The sequence below is a fragment of the Amphiprion ocellaris genome, chromosome 18 (assembly GCF_022539595.1).
Source record: "Amphiprion ocellaris isolate individual 3 ecotype Okinawa chromosome 18, ASM2253959v1, whole genome shotgun sequence".
In the NCBI taxonomy this organism is placed as follows: domain Eukaryota; kingdom Metazoa; phylum Chordata; class Actinopteri; family Pomacentridae; genus Amphiprion; species Amphiprion ocellaris.
Genome location: NC_072783.1, coordinates 19,200,767 through 19,221,065, shown reverse-complemented (window position 1 = coordinate 19,221,065; position 20,299 = coordinate 19,200,767). Strand labels below are relative to the sequence as shown.

At 39.8% G+C, this 20,299-nt stretch overlaps 1 long non-coding RNA gene across 1 annotated transcript; it reads left to right on the top strand.

The window, feature by feature from the left end:
- The first annotated feature begins 9,877 nt into the window (after positions 1-9,877).
- Positions 9,878-19,431, top strand: LOC129347355 (uncharacterized). The gene is made up of 3 exons (XR_008599419.1): positions 9,878-10,006; positions 11,044-12,588; positions 18,929-19,431. It is a non-coding gene; the product is annotated as an uncharacterized LOC129347355 (long non-coding RNA).
- The last annotated feature ends 868 nt before the right edge of the window (positions 19,432-20,299 follow it).

Genomic DNA, 20,299 nt, shown 5'->3' with positions numbered 1-20,299 from the left:
AAGGTCTTTGGTTCTTAAGTAGTTAGTAGTTAGAGCTTTTACCTGTGTTTGGACTGATTATCCTGCTGCAATGTGAATCTTTCTCTACAAAGATAGAAACCAGAGAGTGGAACACATCTCTGAAAATGGAGTGGTCTAGAGTATTGAAATATTCCCAGCAGCATGTTTCACTGAGCCTGATACAGAGCAGTAACACTCCCTCTACTGTTGGTCTCCATATATTCAACCTTCTGCTACTGTCACTAATTACTCTGGCAAGGAACGTGGCAGAGTTATGTGACAATCAGTGCTGGTTTGTTTGTACAACTGTTTGTTTGTTCGCATCATTACTCAAAAATAGAATAATTAATTTGGATGAAGTTTTTCAGGGAAGGTCAGATATGACACAAGGACCCCCTGATTAGATTTTGGCAGTGATGCGGCTTGTAGTCTGGATCTACAGATTTGTTGTGGCACAGCATCACTTTAACTATGGCAACAAGTGAACGCTTTGTCAGCTGCCTGTTGACAATCACATGATGACAATCCTACTACAAATCAACCACTGTGGACTCATTGGGACTTACCCGTCAGAAATGATACAAGAAACTACTGATTGAGGTGTTTCTGAGTCCCATCAATTCCCACCGCCGGCTAGAGATAAAAAAAAAAAATGCTGCATTTATGACCATGCCATGTGGAGGAATTCTACCTGTTATTCATATGTAAAAATGACTTTTTGTCAATCATTTACTATGAAATGTTGCTCAGTCTTATGCCCCCCCAAATGTTCCAGTGGCCTTGTTTACCCTCCTGAGAAGTAATTTAAAGACTCTACTCGTCCTATGAGACAACGACTCTGTTCTGTTGGTGTTGTAGAAGAAATAAAAAGACTAATAACTCTTCAATAACGTTTAAAGCGGCGGTCTCATAAGCATGGCAGGCCGGTACATCCTCTCTACTCTCGCTTACTCTTCTGCCTTACAGGCTATTCCACAGTCAGAGCGCCCTCTGCTAGTCAGGGGTGTAACTGCATAACAACATTACTAATGAACAAACACAACTTCTCCCCTTTTACTCAGAAAAGACTAATCTCCTGTTCCACATTACAGAACTGGTACACTAGCAAGTAAACAGCAAACTGAGTGCAACAATTCACCTTTGGAACATATTTACCATAACATGACTTCCATAGCAATTCAGAAACTAGCTGGATTACTTTCTTTCAGCAGGTGTCAGTGTGTGTGAAGCGAACGCTACAATTCGCTCGGTATTGTCAGGTTGAATCTGTGTTAGAACAGCCCCTAAGCTGTGGTCAGAAGCATCTGTTGTGATGGCTGTAGGCAGTTTTGGGTTGTACATAGCAAGAGCAGGACTGTCCAGTAGCATCTGTTTTAGTTTTGTGAAGCTTTCATTTGCAGCACTGTCCCAATGTAGTCCAACTTGTGAACTGGTTTTGAGAAGTCGACGCAGAGGTTCAACAAGTGTAGCATAGTTGGAGATGAATTTGCTGAACCAGGAAGTCAGACCTAAGAATGAGCGCAGCGCTGGCATGTCTTTGGGTACAGGTGCTTCAGCGATGGCAGTGAGGTGATCTGTGCTGGGATGTAGACCTTCCCTGGAGATTAAATGTCCCAGGAATGTGATCTGTGTTTGAGCAAAGGCACTCTTCCCAAAGTTGATCTGCAGGCCAGCCTCACTCAGGCGGTTGAGGACTGCTTGTAGGCGCTGATCATGTTCTTTTGAAGCTCCGTACACAATGATGTCGTCCAGGTAGTTCTGTACACCTGGTAAGTCCTTCAGTACTGTCTCCATCATTTTTTGAAATGCGGATGGAGCAGACACAAGGTCAAAGGGGACTCGAGTGAACTGAAACAATCCATCATGGGTTATAAAAGCAGTCAGCTTGCGGCTTTCTGGGTGTAGCGGCAACTGGTGGTATGCTGAGCTCAGGTCAATCTGGCTGTAGTGTGTAGCCCCAGACAGTTCAGCAAACAGGTCCTCCGTGTGAGGGAGCGGGTAGCAGTCCATGATGACACTTTTATTTGGTTCACGCAAGTCAACACATAGCCGCAGCCCCCCTTTGCATTTTCTTCCTACAACGAGAGGACTCACCCATTCTGATGCATCAACTTTTTCAATGATGCCTGCTTGGAGTCGTCGGGTCAGTTCTGCAGAGACTTCTTTGCGGATGCTGAGTGGTAGACGTCGTAGTTTTTGGCGTACAGGATGCACTGTATTGTTGACTTGTACTTTGTGACTAAATCCTTTGACGCATCCAAGTGTTTGAGCTGAAGTAGAATCAACGTTATACACTGTTTCTTTGGGCTCACTAGCAGATGGTGTATTTGCACTGTCCTTGTTGAGGATCACTTTACCATCAACAATGCTGACCCCTAGGGCTCTAATCAGGTCCAAGCCCAGCAGAGGAGATCCAGCTTTCACAATGTAGAAGGTTGCTGGTACAATGTTGCTTTTCTCAGTAGTTGTAATTTGTGCTTCAAGACAGCCTAGTACAGGTAAGTAACCCCTGGAGTAAGTAACGAGCTGGACTTTTGGCTCTTTCAGCGTGCAACATCCAAAGTATTTTCTGTATATTGACTCAGGCAGAATAGATATGGCAGCCCCAGTATCCACTATTAGCTCAAATCCATGTCCATCTCCTTTTGGTGCCTCAACATTTACTTTGCAGGTAAGTTTATCACATGCTGCTGCTGCTGCTGCTACTTTGACATCATCTAGGCAGAGAATAGCTAGCTCTGGCACAACAACTTCCTGTATTTGGTTTACAGTTTTAGCACTTAACCTACATACCTTGGCGAAATGTCCTGTTTTCCCACAATTATTACATTGCACTGAAGCAGCGGGGCAGTTTTCGTCACTGGCCAGGTGTTTGTTAGATCCACATCTGAAGCATTTGCGTTGTTGTTTATTGGCAGCTGGAGCGCGCCTGGTACGGTCACATACAGCGGTCTTGGCGGGGTGCGCGTCTCTCTTCCCCCGAACAGTTGAGCGTGACGTCCCGACAGCCTGTACTGACGCAGTAGGACCGTGTCTCTGAGCTAGCAGCGTAGCATTTTTGACCGCAGCCTCCACTTGAGTAGCAATAGTTAGCGCTTTGTCTAGACTCAAGTCATCCTCAAGGAGCAGTTTATCCCGCACAGCACTGAGATATGCATTAGAAATGAGTTGATCTCGTATCATCTCACCCTCCATTGTTCCAAATCCACATGGCGCAGCTAGGTCCCTTAGCGCAGCCACGTACTGAGTTGCTGACTCGTCCGAGCGCTGAACACGTTGTCTGAATGAATGTCGGCATGCCACGACATTGACTTTAGGCACGAACCGTTTCTCCAGTGCAGCCATTGCAGCAGCCATAGTGTCTCCTTGGTCTGGTAGAGTGTAAAAAAAGGCGCTGTCCCTCTGGTCCAAGGCAGTGTAGTAACACGGCTCTTTTCCTCGCATCTGGCCATGCTTCTCCTGTAGCATTGATTACTAGCATGTAATTCTCGAACATCTTCCGCCATGTAGCAAAAGGTATCGGTGGCTCACCAACATGTGGAAGAAAAAATGGTGGGCACGGCACTATGCCCTCATCCTCGTCGCCAATTTGTTCTGTTGGCGTTGTAGAAGAAATAAAAAGACTAATAACTCTTCAATAACGTTTAATGCGGCGGTCTCACAAGCATGTCAGGTCGGTACATCCTCTCTACTCTCGCTTACTCTTCTGCCTTACAGGCTATTCCACAGTCAGAGCGCCCTCTGCTAGTCAGGGGTGTAACTGCATAACAACATTACTAATGAACAAACACAACAGACTCGACAGCCTTCTTTCGACTGGACTTTTTCTGGTTGAAGTCTTGTGTTCTTTATTAATCAAATTCTGTTTTTGTGATGCAGTTGCTTTTCTATCACTCGGTGAACAAAGCTCAGTGGAGGAGCATGTTGGCTGTCGGGCATACCAGTACTGGGCCACCACATCACTGTGCCGACAGACTTGCAGAAAATCCATAGTTTTTACAAGCCCTTGACTCTCTCTGTGTGGCTGTCATCTGGGGTGAGCACGAGAGCATGTGGCGTGCATGTCTATACATAACCACTCCCTCACATATACATGAAAATATGTCACGTTTGATGTTGTCTCAGACCTGTGGACTCAACTGTCTTGACAGTATTTGAATATGTATGAAAATGTATCCATTTCTACACTGACAGCATAGATAGAAAAGCTAAAGACATTTTTTTGAATTAAATTCAGATACCCAAAGCAGCAGAAAGATCAATTTGTCTCCAATGTCACCACACAGTTGATGGGCCCTGCATAGTCTTTCTTTGCTTCTCCGTTGTAGTTGCGATTGCTGTTTTTTGTATTGTTCAATGTCAATGCTATTGGGTTATTGGACGATTGTAAAACTACATTTTCTGATTGCAGTAAAGCTTCTGTGGCTACATTGAACAGATGAAAAAATATATATATATAAATGATATGTATGGTATATATATGTATAATCTGGATCCTTGTGGAGCTGTTGGATCTCTGTTACAGTTTTAATTTATTGCATTTGAGGCAAAGTTTAACATTCACTAGCTGCAGTGCCGGGTCAGGAAGGGTTGAAGAGGTTAAAGAAGCTGAGCCAAATAAATGTTGCCTAGCTTCAGTTTGAATTTTCCAGTTTAACCCTGCATCTATGTTGCCTTATTCCCTTCCTCCTACTGAGGTTTCATACATCTGCTTAAATTCTGGCACATTTGTCTTTCTGTAAATGAAATACCAGGGAAGGTAAAAGATGGCAGGAAGTCATAGCAGGACAAATCCTGACATGCATGTGAGTGGAAGAAATAAAAAGGGATCAAGAGAGAATGTGGGAGTATGTGGAACAGTTCAAATGAAACTGAAGTGGGAGAAGAGATGGTGAAAGGGTTAGTTTTAGAGTAACTGACAAACAACTGATCCTGCAAAATCTTCAAGTGTGTGTGTGTGTGTGTGTGTGTGTGGTGTGTACATAAGTGTTAATGTAGGAGCCACAATAATGTTGCATATTAATGAATACTGAACATTCTCATTTATTATTTAGTCATTTTATTGTCATTGGTTTGTTTATACTTGTTCTCTGATATACCTGTCATCTGAGAGGCAGTGTGCTCATTTGCATTAGCATCTGTAATGTTGTAGTTTGCGATTACAATGAGTAAAGCTCACACAGGAACTTTGGGCAGCTCAGAGGTCTTGTGGGTACGACACCGGGGGATAAATGTGTCATTCACTTCACTGTTTACAATTGCAGCTGCAGTAACGTGTTTGCGTTTCTATATTTTCACAACAAAAGAAAGTAAATTGTTTTAAAGTTAGCACACCAGGAAGTCCCTTTGAGTCCAAAGAGTGTCTCTTTGTGTACATTTAGATGGAAATGTCATTTGTACAAACCACGTAAAGAACTGTAGTACACCATAAGACTAGAACCAGTAGTGATGATAGCAATAATGGCAGTTAGTTCCATTTAGCTGTGGTTACAGTGACATGTTCTGATGATTATTTTGGACTGTGGTGTGTAGTTGACTGTTGTATCACAGCAGTTTTTATGTCATAGCATTTTTAATCAATATTTTGGTGGGACATTTTGAGCATATTTAGATATTGGGGGGTTGTAACTGCTTTGACTGGCTTTGGGTGGAGCCCCTGTTGCTTGGCAACATCATCACATTCAAATGAAAGCTATCAGAGATTAACGGTAACATTCTAGAATGAATCTGTCAGTCTGTCAAACAGACAGATATGAGCTAGCTGTTTTCTAAATAAATAAATAATATGCTTGTTTTGATCTTAATAGGAAATTATTTTGTTCTTGAGAGCAGGTTTAAATCAACACCCAATTTTGTAAATGAATGATAAAACTTTCAGGCGTAGGAGTGCTGACATTTAAAACAGAGACCCTATGAGACCCTCAGTTTATTGCTTCTTAATGCGTCTATCCTGGTAGGATGAAGAAAAAACAATCTTCTGCTGTCAAACTATTTTTGTTTTAACAGGAAATGCATTTTTTTTTAAAAATAAATGTTGCATTTAAACAGTCATTTGTTAGATTACTTTTGCCATTTGCTTACCCATTTTTGTCTTTATCTTTCAGTGAGGTGTATGTGGCAGTAAATACATTGTGACACAAGAGAGAGAACTAGGTACAGATTACTTAACATAAACTTGTCATCATTGTGGAAGAGGCCAACATTATTTGTGCATAAATGTTAATTATCCATGCACATTCAAGACCTGAACTGGACTCAAAGCCCATGTCTATAAACATCATCCATGTCAGCTTGTATCGACAGCTTTCCAATCCAGTAACTTTTAAATGCAAGTTGTGTGATCACAGTGACATTTCAACAGGAAGAGACTTTTTTGTTCATATTGGAACACATCTGTGTAGTAGAGAGACAGTTGACCGTGTATTTCATGGGTGCTCTTTCAGGACAAATGTCAAATTGAGAGATTTGAGAGAATTGCACTACTTTCTGAAAGCATGAAAAAAAAAACAATGGCCATACAGTGACAGCAAAAATGGACAAGACTTTCTCATACAGGAGGCGAGAATTTCTGCAAGGACAGCCCTCATTGCATTTTCAAAAGCAGATTGACAGCTCTTTCCAATGAGAAAGAAGCTAATGTCCTTGATTTGATCAGATTTCCGTGCATACAAACATAAGAATGGAAAATAATGGCAGTTTGTGTCAAATATGACACATTGCACACGTGGACAAAATTGTTGGTACCCCTCGGTTAATGAAAGAACAACCCACAGTAGTCACAGAAGTAATTTGAATCGGTCAAAAGTAATAATAAATAAAAATTCTATGAAAATTAACCAATTAAAATCAGACATTGCTTTTGAACCATGGTTTAACAGAATTATTTAAAAAAATAAAAGCATTGTCAGATTCAAAACATTTCTGTGACCATTGTGGGTTTTTCTTTCATTAACCGAGGGATACCAACAATTTTGTCCACGCATGACAAAAGCATAAACTATGAACTAAAATCTGTCTTTCATCTGTGCTTCATTGTTGATGACTGAACATCCAAATACCCTTGTATTTAAATAGCATATTCTGAAGAAAACATCAATGTGATCTTGTGTAGCTACAATACTGTACATGTTGCTATTGTTAACATGTATACAAAATACGCACTGTTAAAACCATCAACACATTAATGATATGAACTTCAGAAATACTTTTATTGCACATTGAAAACAGACCATCTTGAATAACAAAAATAGGTAATATAGCTACATAACATTTAACAAGTATAAATAACAATAAAAACATGAACTTTAAACTATTTAGAAGTTGTCACAGCTACATCTTGTTTGGGCAGAGATTTTCAAAGACCGTGGGGTGGTAAGAGAACAGGTGGAATGACCAGAGAATGTAGGGAGTTAGAGCACACCTGGTGAGATTGAACAGTGTTATGGCCATGTGCAAAATAACCAAAAAACAAATTACATAAAAAAAAAGACACTCATTTCTAAGGCATGATACTGTGGGCTATGTCTGGAGCAAAAAAAACATTAAGTGTCAACTTGTTTACTGTTGCTGAAGTTGGGTCTTAATGGACTCTGCAAAACTGTTTAAAAACATATCATTTCCCTGAGTGGTGAAATGAACTCTATCGTGCAAAAATAGCCCGGGAGTGTCAAACCTTATAACAGGGTGATGTATGAAGCTGCCATTTAAACAATGAACATATGTAGCTATAACACTGTTCACAAACTTGCGTGCTTTATCAACTTTGGCTGGATTGGCACCAGCCTTCCACCTACATCTCTGAGTGATGTCAGAGAGAATGATCCTCATCCCTGGATACTGTAGGTGAAGGTGGTGCATTTCCTCTTTCAATGCCGCAACAAGCTTCACACTCGAGATGTTCCCCAGGTCATTGCCACCACAGTGGATGACAAGGACATCTGGTACTGCTCTCCCCTGTAGTGACTGGTCGAAAAAAGGACGGAGGTCTCTCCATCTTAGACAACCCCAGCCGAACCAGTGGATAAGGACCCCATTAACACCAAGGTTGCTCCCTACGGTCTCTGCAGCCCTCTGTGCTCCATGCCGGACATAACTGTCACCAATTATCCAGACCATGGCTAGATGTGAAAAAGTGTAATGGTAAGAAATATGTAATATTGCAGATTATAAAAGGGAAAAGAAAGCACTCTTATTAGATGAACTCAACACAGTTATCTAACAGTATATTCTTGTCAGTTCAGCTGCAGAAAAACATTCTGCAGTATTGTTTAGCATTAAATCTTAATGGAAAAGTAAGTATCAGTCACTCCTGTGGCTCTGTGGTTGGTGATGGTACATGAATGGATAGATAGATAGATAGATAGATAGATAGATAGATAGATAGATAGATAGATAGATAGATAGATAGATAGATAGATAGATAGATAGATAGATAGATAGATAGATAGATAGATAGATAGATAGATAGATAGATATTCATTAACTCCAGAGGAACACACATTTATCACTAACAATAGTGTTAACTTACTTGAAATAGCTCATTTCTATCTGCTGATCATGGCGCTACAAATAAATTTCACTAAACTAATGGATCTGGATGAATATTTTTAACTGTGAACTGACCAGTAGTGGACTTTCAGCTTCACTTGCTAATCCTGTGGATGGAATAGGTTGTACTACTGCACAAATTCCTCATCGGTTGAAACAGCTTAAAAACTTTATGGCACCACATCGACAAAAATTAGACTTTCTACCTCTTTTCACTTCATTTTCCCAGACATTAATTCACTTGGGTGAACAACCTTCGCGTTGCTTTTTAAATGATTTTATTGCTCTTCTATATATACTAATATAAAAAAAATAAGGTGCAAAAATCACATGTAGGAGTGTGAGTCCCCCAGCCACCTTATTCCGTCTGCCACATGCTTTATTTTACTCTTGTCTTGCTGCACTATCTCACTCCCAGTGCAGGAAATCCCTATTCCAGCAGCTATTTACTGTAGCTCTACTATCTCCTCCATCTGTTGTCTTGGTGGGGGGTGTGGATGGTCAAATCAGGACAGCGACGACGTGAAGAACGGCCACGAAGCATGAAAATAACAGGAAGGAAGCGAGAGATGTAGTTAGTGATGCAAGGATGCATACAAATACACACTCACACAGAAATACACACACATATACAGTGGATATACACACCAACAGTGTGAGGGGTCAGTTGTATATAACATCGTACATGACTCATTCGAACCTAAACACATTTATTTAAACTGCTGGTGGTGTCCGTGCAACCACACCACATACTGTATATAGAGATGGACAGCATGACATGCGAACACTCCCTGCTGGTTGGTTGTTGTGCACGTCATAAACCCCGCCTTCTTCATGGTAACACACAAGACATGAGCAGAAATAAATTCACACACAAATATAATTCTTGTTCTCATCACATTATATCCAAGTTTTTTTGTTGTTGTTTTTTTTCTTTATTTATGGCATTGATTAGTTATTAAATGCCATAAATACAGTGTATGCTGCCATGACAACAGTTGGTCTGAATAAAGCAGTTCACAAGACACAAGAAGGGCTGTTCCTTTACTTAATCATTTGTTTTTATCGTGTATCTGTTTCAAACCATAACATGAGTTATTCTGCAATTAACTAAACTTATCAATAGTCTGAAGAATCTGAGGAAGCTCTCTAATTAAATCCATGACAGAAACACTAAGGCCCTTTCTCAGTATGCATACTTGTCCATACTTACAATCTCGCGTACTCGTGAAACGTCATCAGTCGGAGACCAGGTACTGTTTCCATTCAAAGTACGCATCTGCCCGAGAACGTATGAAATGCTTTGATGCGTTCTTGCTCCTCCCACGTTATTGAGGATGCATCAGATCAGACCATAGATTGTATGGACCAGACTTATATTGACTTGGGGCAGCCAAAAAACCCATAATGCATTTCGCAGCAAACTTGGTGACAATGGCAGAAGAGAGAACACACAACTGTGAGTAGTAAATTTGAAATACTAGCATCCTTGTTTAACGGAATGTAGGTTTGAGCTTTTCAGGCGAGAATAAAGTTTAAAATTTTGATATGGGGTTGATATTTCAAGAAAAAGCTTACTTGAAAATTTGCTCCGATGTGTGCGGAGTTCCGCCGACGGAACGCTATCTGTGGCTAGCTGTGATGTCTCTGGAGTGGTAAACATGAGATACGTGTTGTTTTGTGTAAATCTAACAGTGTCCATGTAAATTTCTATTTGTTTCTGAGCAAATCTGCTTGGCTGAGGGCAACGTTCATGTTTAAAGCTTTTTAACTTGACTTTAACATTTAAAATGACAGCTGAAGGTGTACTATTAACCACTGTTTTAATCTCAATCGTGCAAATGTTTTCTACTTGTTATACTGGTGAATGCCGTGCATTCAAAGAAGCACCATGCACTATTTTAATCAAGGGACGACTGAGGAAACGAGAGCTCTCTTTGAGTGGCGATCTGCTAATGAGAGCCTTTTCACGGGGAAGAGGAACTCTTCCAGATGTGGATGGGAGTGAGAATTCTTTTTGAGTGCTTGAATTGTTGCCTGTATATCTCTGAAGGTCCAGAGTCACTTTTGGGCAGACTCCATCCATAACAATGAATAACTGAATTGGTAGTGTGTAATTGTTTTTGTTTTTGTGACCTCCTCAGATATGGAGTCACAGGAGTGCCACAATAAAATATAAATAAATAAATAAATAAATGTGGAAATATAAAGAGAAAAAATAAATAAATAAATAAATGTGGAAATATAAAGAGAAATAAATAAATAAATAAGTAAATAAATAAACAAACAAACAAATAAATAAATAAATAAATAAAAAGGAAAATTTTGTCTTTGCGTTTCCCTTTTCGCTTTTTTCCTTTTATTTTTCCATTTTATAATTGTCTTTTCCGTTTTGCATTTGCTTTTACATTTTGTCATTCCTCAGCCCACCAAGTAATAGCAAAGACAAAAGCCTTTTTTTTTTTTTTTGGCCTTTTTTCGGCTTTGTTTTCATAGGCGCAGTGAGCGAGAGACAGGAGAAGAGTTGGGGGAAGACATGCAGCAAAGGGCCGCGTGCGGGAATCGAACCCGGGTCGCTGCGTCGATGACTTTTCATAGGTAAGAATAGTTTTTGGCTCTTTTTTCATTATTAAATCTTGTTGAGAGCTTCCAGTCTATGGGAGCTAACTAGTTATCCACTAGCAAAACGCTAAGGCGAGCTAGCAGCTTGACAAGCAAATACCAGACGATTAGTAGTAGCTGTAGTAGTCAGTCCTGTCTCAGAGTGATGCAGAAAAGCTAGTCCATGCATTTGTTACTTCTAGGCTTGACTACTGTAATTCCTTATTATCAGGTTGTCCCAATAGCTCTCTAAATTATCTACAGCTGATCCAAAATGCTGCAGCCAGAGTACTGACGGGAGTTAGCAAGAGAGATCATATTTCTCCTATACTGGTTTCTCTTCATTGGCTTCCTGTTAAATGTAGAATAGAATTCAAAATCCTTCTTCTGACATATAAAGCTCTTAAAAACCAATCTCCATCATATCTTAAAGACCTGATAGTACCATATTATCCTAGCAGAACTCTTCGCTCTCAGACTGCAGGCTTACTTGTTGTTCCTAGAATCTCTAAAAGTAGAATGGGAGGCAGAGCCTTCAGTTATCAGGTGCCTCTCCTGTGGAACCAGCTCCCAGTTTGGGTTCAGGAGGTGGACACCCTCTCTATTTTTAAGACCAGGCTTAAAACCTTCCTTTTTGACAAAGCTTATAGTTAGGGCTGACCGGGGGACCCTGACAGGGTGAGCTGATGTTTCCATTTGCACAACTGACTTCCCCTCTTGACGTCCCTTTAGTTTGCCCCTAGTTATGCTGCTATAGGCCTAGGCTGCTGGGGGACCTCTCTTGATGCACTGAGCCCTTCTCTAACTACCTATGTATTTACTACATATACCATTATTGCATTACACTCATTCTGTTTCTTTCTGTGTCCTTTCTCCGAGTGTCCCTGGTCCCAGAGCTGGATGCTTCAGATCTGTGGTTGTTCTCCCACCTCCAGCTGCCCATTTCCACCGATCTACTCTGCATTGCCCTTACTATACTTGATTTGCTCATCTACAGACAATTCTTTAGGACTGCTCTCAAATAATTGAAATGTTACTAAACAAGGCTATACTTACCAAATTAATAGCTCTGGTCTCCAGTATATTGGCTAATTTGGTTCTTTGTACTTAATTTATTAGCATGATTTCTTTTTAAATATGTTGTGTACACACTTACTTACTACTTTGTGTACTTTTCCTACTCCATGTAGATTTCACAGAGACTATGGGCTGAGGAGGAAGTGGGAAGCAGCTCTGAGGAGAGAGGAGTTTGCTGCAAATGAGTGGGTGCTCTGCAGTGATCATTTTAAACCTGATGAGTTTGACAGGGCTGAGCAGGTTTATCAGCTTAGACCTGGTGTCATTCCATCAGTGTTTAACTTCCTGGCTCATCTTGGAAGAGTACGTGCCAGAAACACCATGACCAAGCAGCCTTGAGATCTTAGGCAGCGGCACCCTCAGGTTGGTGTCGATGGTGTTCACGGTCAGGTCTGTAGTAATCCTGTCAAAAAACAAAACAGAAAAAAATCTAGATTATAAATCGACATGTAACCAAAGCACTCTGTGTGTAACGCCATAGTATAGGATGTAGTTCAGAAAATGTGAAAGTACAGGATACTTTTCAAGAATAACATGTATGGCCTGTAGTTCATAGTATAGCATGTCGGTAAAAACCCAACTGATTATTATGTGGTTCAAAAAGTGCAAAATGATAGGACGTTGCCGAAAATTGTCATGTATGATATGTGGTTCAAAAAATGTCATAGTGCAGTATATTGTCAAAATAGTATGTTTCATTGCACAAGTATAGTAATTTTTAAAACTGTTCAAATTCTTATATGTTGCTAAAAAACAAAACTAAAACAACAAAAAAGTCATAGTAATATGTTAATTTAAAAAGCTTATAGTATAGAGTATCGCCCAACAAACGTCATAGTATAGCATGTCGCTCTAAAAACGTCATATTATGGCCTTTGGTCCAAAAAAGTCATAGTATAGCATGTCGCTCTAAAAACGTCATAGTATAGCATGTCGCTCTAAAAACGTCATAGTATAGCATGTCGCTCTAAAAACATCATAGTATGGCCTTTGGTCCAAAAAACGTCACAGCATAGCATGTCGCTCTAAAAACGTCATAGTATTGCATGTCGCTCTAAAAATGTCGTAGTATGGCATGTCGCTCTAAAAATGTCAGAGTATACCATGTCGCTCTAAAAACGTCATAGTATTGCATGTTGCTCTAAAAACGTAATTGTATAGCATGTTGCTCTTAAAATGTCATAGTATAGCATGTCGCTCAAAAAACCTCACAGTATAGCATGTCGCTGTAAAAACTTCATAGTATAGCATGTCGCCCAAAAAACGTCATGGTATAGCATGTTGCCCAAAAAACGTCAGTGTAGCATGTCGCTCTAAAAATGTCATAGTATAGTATGTCGCTGAACAAACGTCATTGTATAGCATGTCATCCAAAAAACGTCTACGTATAGCATGTCGCTCTAAAAACGTCATAGTATAGCATGTCGCTCTTGAAACGTCATAGTATAGCATGTCGCTCTAAAAACGTCATAGTATAGCATGTCGCCCAAAAAACGTCATAGTATAGCATGTCGCTCAAACAACCTCACAGTATAGCATGTCGCTCTAAAATGTCATAGTATAGCATGTCCCTCTAAAAACGTCATAGTATAGCATGTATCTCTAAAAACGTCATAGTATAGTATAGCATGTCGCTCTAAATACGTCATACTATAGCATGTCGCTCGAAAAACGTCCTAGTATAGCATGTCGCCCAGAAAACGTCATAGTATGGCATGTCGCTCTAAAGACGTCATAGTATAGCATGTCGCTCTAAAAACGTCATAGTATAGGATGTTGCTCTAAAAATGTCATAGTATAGCATGTCGCTGTAAAAACTTCATAGTATAGCATGTCACTCTAAAAACGTCATAGTATAGCATGTCGCCCAAAATACGTCATAGTATAGCATGCTGTCCAAAAAATGTCATTGTATAGCATGTCGCTCTTGAAACATCATAGTATAGCATGTCGCTCTAAAAACGTCATAGTATAGCATGTCGCCCAAAAAACGTCATAGTATAGCATGTCGCTCAAAAAACCTCACAGTATAGCATGTCGCTCTAAAAACGTCATAATATAGCATGTCGCCCAAAAATGTCATAGCATAGCATGTCGCTCTAAAAACGTCATAGTATAGCATGTCGCTGCAAAAACTTCATAGTATAGCATGTCACTCTAAAAACGTCATAGTATAGCATGTCGCCCAAAATACGTCATAGTATAGCATGCCGTCCAAAAAATGTCATTGTATAGCATGTCGCTCTTGAAACGTCATAGTATAGCATGTCGCTCTAAAAACATCATCGTATAGCATGTCGCCCAAAAAACGTCATAGTATAGCATGTCGCCCAAAAAACGTCATATTATGGCATGTCGCTCTAAAAACGTCCTAGTATAGCATGTCACTCTAAAAAAGTCACAGCATACCATGTCGTCCAGTAAACGTCATAGTATAGCGTGTCGCTCTAAAAATGTCATAGTATAGCATGTCGCTCTAGAAACGTCATAGTATAAAATGTCACTCTCAAAACGTCAGTATAGCATGTCGCTGAAAAAACCTCACAGTATAGCATGTCGCTCTAAAATGTCATAGCAAAGCATGTCGCTCTAAAAACGTCGTAGTATAGCATGTTGCTCTAAAAACGTCATAGTATAGCATGTCGCTGTAAAAACGTCATAGTATAGCATGTCGCTGTAAAAACGTCATAGTATAGCATGTCGCTCAAACAACCTCACAGTATAGCATGTCGCTCGAAAATGTCATAGTATAGCATGTCACTCTAAAAACGTCATAGTATAGCATGTTGCCCAAAAATGTCATAGCATAGCATGTCGCTCTAAACACGTTATACTATAGCATGTTGCTCTGAAAACGTCATAGTATAGCATGTCGCTGCAAAAACTTCATAGTATAGCATGTCGCACAAAAAACATCCTGGTATAGCATGTCGCCCAAAAAACGTCATATTATGGCATGTCGCTCTAAAAACGTCCTAGTATAGCATGTCCCTCTAAAAACGTCACAGCATACCATGTCGCCCAGTAAACGTCATAGTATAGCGTGTCGCTCTAAAAACGTCATAGTATAGCATGTCGCTTTAGAAACGTCATAGTATAAAATGTCGCTCTCAAAACGTCGTAGTATAGCATGTCGCTCAAAAGACGTCATAGTATAGCATGTCGCTCTCAAAACGTCATAGTATAGCATGTCGCTCTAAAAACGTCATAGTATAGCATGTCGCCCAAAAAACGTCATAGTATAGCATGTCGCTCAAAAAACCTCACAGTATAGCATGTCGCTCTAAAAACGTCATAGTATAGCATGTTGCTCTAAAAACGTCATAGTATAGCATGTCGCTGCAAAAACTTCATAGTATAGCATGTCGCTCTAAAAACGTCATAGTATAGCATGTCGCCCAAAATACGTCATAGTATAGCATGCCGTCCAAAAAATGTCATTGTATAGCATGTCGCTCTTGAAACGTCATAGTATAGCATGTCGCTCTAAAAACATCATCGTATAGCATGTCGCCCAAAAAACGTCATAGTATAGCATGTCGCCCAAAAAACGTCATATTATGGCATGTCGCTCTAAAAACGTCCTAGTATAGCATGTCACTCTAAAAAAGTCACAGCATACCATGTCGTCCAGTAAACGTCATAGTATAGCGTGTCGCTCTAAAAATGTCATAGTATAGCATGTCGCTCTAGAAACGTCATAGTATAAAATGTCGCTCTCAAAACGTCAGTATAGCATGTCGCTCAAAAAACCTCACAGTATAGCATGTCGCTCTAAAATGTCATAGCAAAGCATGTCGCTCTAAAAACGTCGTAGTATAGCATGTTGCTCTAAAAACGTCATAGTATAGCATGTCGCTGTAAAAACTTCATAGTATAGCATGTCGCTCTAAAAACGTCATAGTATTGCATGTCGCCCAAAATACGTCATAGTATAGCATGCCGTCCAAAAAATGTCATTGTATAGCATGTCGCTCTTGAAACGTCATAGTATAGCATGTGGCTCTAAAAACGTCATAGTATAGCATGTCGCTCTTAAAACATTATAGTATAGCATGTCGCTCAAAAAACGTTACAGTATAGCATGTCGCTCTCAAGACGTCATAGTATAGCATGTCACTCTAAAAACGTCATAGTATAGCATGTTGCCCAAAAATGTCATAGCATAGCATGTCGCTCTAAACACGTTATACTATAGCATGTTGCTCTGAAAACGTCATAGTATAGCATGTCGCTGCAAAAACTTCATAGTATAGCATGTCGCTCTAAAAACGTCATAGTATAGCATGTTGCCCAAAATACGTCATAGTATAGCATGTCGCACAAAAAACATCCTGGTATAGCATGTCGCCCAAAAAACGTCATATTATGGCATGTCGCTCTAAAAACGTCCTAGTATAGCATGTCGCTCTAAAAACGTCACAGCATACCATGTCGCCCAGTAAACGTCATAGTGTAGCGTGTCGCTCTAAAAACGTCATAGTATAGCGTGTCGCTCTAAAAACGTCATAGTATAGCATGTCGCTTTAGAAACGTCATAGTATAAAATGTCGCTCTCAAAACGTCGTAGTATAGCATGTCGCTCAAAAGACGTCATAGTATAGCATGTCGCTCTCAAGACGTCATAGTATAGCATGTCGATCTAAAAACGTCATTGTATAGCATGTCGCTCTAAAAACGTCATTGTATAGCACGTTGCCCAAAATATGTCATAGTATAGCATGTCGCTCTAAAAACGTCATAGTATAGCATGTCGCTCTGAAACGTCATAGTATAGCATGTGGCTCTAAAAACGTCATAGTATAGCATGTCGCTCTTAAAACATTATAGTATAGCATGTCGCTCAAAAAACGTTATAGTATAGCATGTCGCTCTCAAGACGTCATAGTATAGCATGTCGATCTAAAAACGTCATAGTATAGCATGTCGCTCTTAAAACGTTATAGTATAGCATGTCGCTCAAAAAACGTTATAGTATAGCATGTCGCTCTCAAGAGGTCATAGTATAGCATGTCGATCTAAAAATGTCATAGTATAGCATGTCGTCCAAACAACGTCATCGTATAGCATGTCGCTTTTGAAATGTCATAGTATAGCATGTCGCCCAAAATCCGTCATAGTATAGCATGTCCTCCAAAAAATGTCATCGTATAGCATGTCGCTCTAAAAACGTCATAGTATAGCATGTCGCTCTAAAAACTTCATAGTATAGCATGTGCCTCTAAAAATATCATACTATAACATATGGCTCAAAAAACGTCATAGTTTAGCATGTCGCTCTCAAAACGTCATCGTATAGCATGTGGCTCTCAAAATGTCATAGTATAGCATGTCGCTCAAAAGACGTCATAGTGTAGCATGTCGCTCTCAAGACGTCATAGTATAGCATGTCGATCTAAAAACGTCATTGTATAGCATGTCACTCTAAAAACGTCATTGTATAGCATGTTGCCCAAAATACGTCACAGTATAGCATTTCGCTTTAAAAATGTCATAGTATAACATGTCGCTCTAAAACGTCATAGTATAGCATGTGGCTCTAAAAACGTCATAGTATAGCATGTTGCTCTTAAAACGTTATAGTATAGCATGTCGATCTAAAAATGTCACAGTATAGCATGTCGCACAAAAAACGTCCTAGTATACCATGTCGTCCAAAAAACGTCATCGTATAGCATGTCGCTTTTGAAACGTCATAGTATAGCATTTCACTCTAAAAACGTCATAGTATAGCATGTGGCTCTAAAAACGTCACAGTATAGCATGTCGTCCAAAAAACGTCATCGTATAGCATGTCGCTTTGGAAACCTCATCGGATAGCATTTCACTCTAAAAATGTCATAGTATAGCATGTGGCTCTAATAACGTCATAGTATAGCAGGTCGCCCAAAAAACGTCATAGTATACCATGTCGCTCTAAAACGTCATAGTATAGCATGTCACTCTAAAAACTTCATAGTATAGCATGTCACTCAAAATACGTTATGGTATAGTATGTCACTCTCAAGACGTCATAGTATAGCATGTCGATCTAAAAACGTCATAGCATTTCGCTCAAAAACGTCATAGTATAGCATGTCGTCCAAAAAACGTCATCGTATAGCATGTCGCTCAAAAGACGTCATAATATAGCATGTCGCTCTCAAGACGTCATAGTATAGCATGTCTATCTAAAAACGTCATAGTATAGCCTTTGGTCCAAAAAAACGTCATAGTATAGCATGCCGCTCTAAAAACTTCAAAGTATAGCATGTCACCCAAAAAAGGTCATAGTATAGCATGTCACCCAAAAAACGTCATAGTATAGCATGTTGCTCTAAAAAAATCATCGTATAGCCTTTGGTCCACAAAGCGTTGTTTTGTCCCGGCTGTCTGAAGTAGGTGAGGACCAACACAAAAACAGTCCAAACGCTGGTTTCCAGAGGGTTAGACGAGAATTTATTTGAAAGAGTAAGTTTACAACAACACATGTGAGGGGGTTAAAAACAAATGGGTGTTAGTAAAATAAAAATAAATAAACAGAACTAAAAGTGAACTTCATGTTGACATTGATGGGCATTCCAACCAGGAACAAAGTAAAAGATAATCGATACGAAAAAAAACTCTTCCTGTTCACCTCTTCAAGCCCAAAAACACACCGCAGTAGCACCCTAAACTAAAACTACCAATGGGTTTCCTGTTTTCCTTTCTGAACAATTCAAAGGTCCCTCTCTATCTCCCCACACATCCACCAACCACTGGAACACATCTCCAAAGTTCTGCTGGGCCAGCTCAGCTTCCCCTCAGAAGAAGTGCCGCCACCTGCCAGATGAAGGAACCCTTTGAGAGGCAGCTGGCATCGTGATTGGACTGTACTTTGGTCTGTTCCAATCCAGCTTCAGCTCCAGAGACGGCAGGTGGGACGAGTCAACGGAGGCCGGGTGGACGAAGGCATGCAGCTGAGTACAATCCAGAAAACAACAGAGGAGGAGTGCAGTGGCCCAGAGCCAGAACAAACAGAGTAGCATGGTATGTCTCTTAGAAAACATCATAGTATAGCCTTTGGTATGAAAAAACGCCATCATATACATCGTATATTGTACAAATAACAAGTCAAAGGAAAGAGACATACATTGTAGAATTGTAGTAATTCTGGGCTGACTGATTTACTGATTATCAGTATTTTGTTTTTTACCGATTTACGGTAATAAATCAATTTAAAAATGGCGCTACTTTGGCTCTGAACCTTGATCTACCTGTGGTCGCTCTGTCTTCTGGAGTAATTTGATTGGTTATACGTCATGAATAAAACTCCTTTAACATCTGTAAACAAAACAAAAACGTATCAACAAAGTTTTCTGTTAAAGTTTGTGTTCTTGTAAGTTTAACTCCAAGATTTTAAATACTTTCATTTACTGCAAATGAATATCCAAATGAATATACTCTAAATGTTTCACTAATAATCATTATCAGCCTTAAAACCCACAAAACACCCCTCTATACTCGACCACACTTAGTACAGTCCGGTTCCCCCTTCTATAAATCTGCTTGGAATCTTCCACTTCCTGTTTGTCAAAGTGGCCTTCTACCTGGACAGGTTTTGTTGGAGCTCATGCAACAAACATTTTGGGTAACTGCACTTTAATATGGATGGATGACACTGAATTAGAGTCTGTTTTAATGAGACTGAGTTAAGATGTGTAGCTCTGTCATTAAATAGGAAATTATTTCTCAGAATTCACAGAGAAAAGTCTGAAATGTTTGCTAGGTTAGCGTCCCACATGTTCTTTGGCTCAGCTGAAGCTAACTTTCTCCAACTTCGGATCTCTTGAGTTGCTTGTTGTTAAAATATCTTGCTGTAGGTGCTGAAGCTCAGAAAGTCTGAGATGTTTGTTCAAAATAAGCTCATTCTCACATCTTATATGAACTGTCCTCTTTTGTTTTAACTTTCCCTAAACTTAGGAGTTAATGAAAGAGCAGCACATCCAGACTCAGTCTCATTTATGTAGAGATTAAACTTCAGTGTCATTCATTGATGTTAAAGGGCAGTTTTTCAAATATTTGTTGCACATCCTCCCGACCAAACCAGTCCAGG